This window comes from Ylistrum balloti, unplaced genomic scaffold (assembly GCF_031769215.1).
Source record: "Ylistrum balloti isolate Yb309-2 unplaced genomic scaffold, AGI_CSIRO_Ybal_v1 Utg369630, whole genome shotgun sequence".
Taxonomy (NCBI): domain Eukaryota; kingdom Metazoa; phylum Mollusca; class Bivalvia; order Pectinida; family Pectinidae; genus Ylistrum; species Ylistrum balloti.
The window spans coordinates 1,708,690-1,711,623 of record NW_026781896.1 but is presented as its reverse complement, the minus strand read 5'-3'; positions in this window follow the sequence as shown (position 1 = coordinate 1,711,623).

Genomic DNA, 2,934 nt, shown 5'->3' with positions numbered 1-2,934 from the left:
ACCGACTCGGCCATCGTCCACGTTCATTAGCAAAAGCTGATGATAGTATAGTTAAAAATTGACAGCGATAGGGAGAAGTAGATTTCATTTAGATCAGTGTGGCGTTTGTTAGTTATGTGACCTTTGGTGTCTTATGGTCTAGATTTACACACATTATACAGTCTTCAGTCTGTACTGCTAAAAATTAAAAAAAAAATTCCAATACTTTAATGTTTAAGTCTTCTCCTTGTTGACATGTAAGTGTGTGTTGTTGAATAACAGATGTGCCATACATTTCTTTCAGAAGAGAACTAATTTCAAGTTCTGATGTTTCATATTTTTATACTGTACTTTTCAAAGGACAATTTCGTGTGAAGCCTTACATGTAATTTAAAAGCACGTGAAAGAAAGGTCAAATATTCTTTTGACATAACACTAATTATAATTAATCAAAGTTGGTTTACCTGCTGGCACGGCTTCACACATGATTAATATACACACCATACTGTTTTTTAAAAGTTGACGAGGTTCGAGGAACATTTTATTATAACTGTGACGTAAATCAAAGTAGGACAGAAATTATCTTTAGAAATATCTCTATCTATTTATAGGGTTGAATGTCCTAAGAACGAGTGCCAAGAGGAGGGACACAAATACTGCAAAGCATAAAACGAAAGAACACACAAGAAAAATTAAAAAGCTAGATCCTAAGTGTTGCAACGGGGACAATGTCCACTTAGTAGAATGTGTGGAGGTGGTAGCGCGGGGGTGGGGGGGGGAGCAAAAAAAAACAACAGTAAAATCCTGAAGGGTTCAATTTTTAGAGTCGCTTTTTACGATTACTCAGTGTAATAGAGCAGACTGTAATCTTTGGCTCTCCGATCGGAGAAACCAACAAGGGATACCCCATAATTTTTTCGCCTCTTACGATATGCAGAGGTATGCAATACACGTATCGTTTCTCGGTTCCTGCACGGACGCGCTGATATATCATACCTGAGTAGCAGTGCACCTGGATAGCGAGACAGGTAGGTAAGATTCCTCCGTCACCTGCCGACTGTTTCCACTTTAATTCGTCATGTTTTGTGGATCTAATTGAATTAACACGATGTCAGCACAACGCGATAGATCATAAAATGACTTCATTAATGAGCACATAATTTCACGACCTCTGTTTTCAAGCGTTTGCTTATATTATCTTAAGAGTGTGTCTTGTTATTTTTATTTTTGCTAAAACAATTTACAGACAAATTTTAAAAATTAATAATACTGTAATTTTTTTATTTCTTTTTATCTCATGACGTCGCTGAAATGATAAATCAGCGAAGTAACTTCTGGATTAATCACTCCAAACCAGTGACCAAGTCCTAGAATTACACGAGTTTTCCATTTTATCTCTCATCCCTCCTGTTTTTGTGTCTGTTTTTTTGTTTGTTTCCAAATCAACCAATATTTTCGTAATATTCGGTCATGATATCATAGATCACGTTGTTGATTGAGCACGCGAATTTTCTGTACAAATAATGGATATTTTTCAGACAGTAAATTAGATATGACAGACGACATTTGGGGACGGACGGACGGACGAAAGTCGCTGGTCGATGATAAATAATACCGAATAATTTGTTAAGTCTTTTAACCACAACAAGATTGAAGTGGTAAGGGCATAAGAGAGGTTATATATAGGTTCACGAGCAGTTAGAGTGAATATTGATCAAGCATTGTTTGTTACACAGGATCCCCAGAGAGGAAAGTTAATGTGACATCACGACAGAGATAGCTCAACAGATATCCGTCGCGTATTGGCAACGAAATGATCCGGTGTCGGCTATCAAATAACACATAATTGTTATAGACATCATTGTAGAGATGGTTAACTTTCACAAATAGAATTCTTAAAATCAATCTACAGCGTGTTCTAAACATCAGAAAGGATTTACGAGTGTGTATAAATATTTAAACACACGTCGACAGAGCATAATACTTGATACCTATCACGAGGAGACGCGCCGCATTCCGGTGTATTCAAGGTTTACCTGTGCATGTCCATCAGTTCAGTTCCGATGTGTGTATTTACTACACACCATATCTAAACTCATATTAAAGCTTGAATGAACTCTCTGAAAGGTAATTAGGTGCGTGACATCTGTTCTCCTGATTTAACCCGCCTGTATGGTACTTATCTGTGCGCTATCTACCTTCAACCCAGGTAAACATCTTCCTTACCTGTATTTTTACCTTGAGTTGCTGTACACAGGCGGCTTCTGCCGGTATGGTTGTTTAATCTCATGTGTTCATAACACCCCGATTATTAAGGAATGTTTACAGGTGTGCTAAGAAAGCATATTGATTAGCCAGGTAGAGTGCGACGACACCAGTTTTACCTATATATTACCTGTAAACTCAGGTGAGAGCTGACACCTTTAGCGGCTAAACCTGATCAGAAGTATGCTGACAGTCTAACCTCTTTCATACGTCTTAAAAGGCCACGTAAATGCGTCAGTCTGTCTTGAACTAAACGCTCTCTCTCTGTCTTGTCTATTTAAACATTGTAAACCAAATGTGTATTTATTGCACAAATATTTTTGAATAAAATGATACCATGCAATTACGATAATAAGCGCGTGGTCATGTAAACCATGGGGTATGATGATGATTGATGTCAATGAAGGGACTCGTGCCTTTTAAATGGTAACAATACCGACAACATAGAATGTGATATATTTAACTGTGACCCTTATGTGACAGATGGACTGGAGTTACCGTTAGAAAACTTATCAAGTCGAAATATCATTTTCTGTAGTATATCACGGTTTTAGATATGGAGCTCGTTACAGTGAACCCGAAACAACAAAACAACTCAGAGGTTTCCAAGCCTAACTGTAGAGCTCGTTGACGAGTAATAAAACACACTGTAAGTAATGAGTGGCACGGCGTTATTGCTACAAAATATCC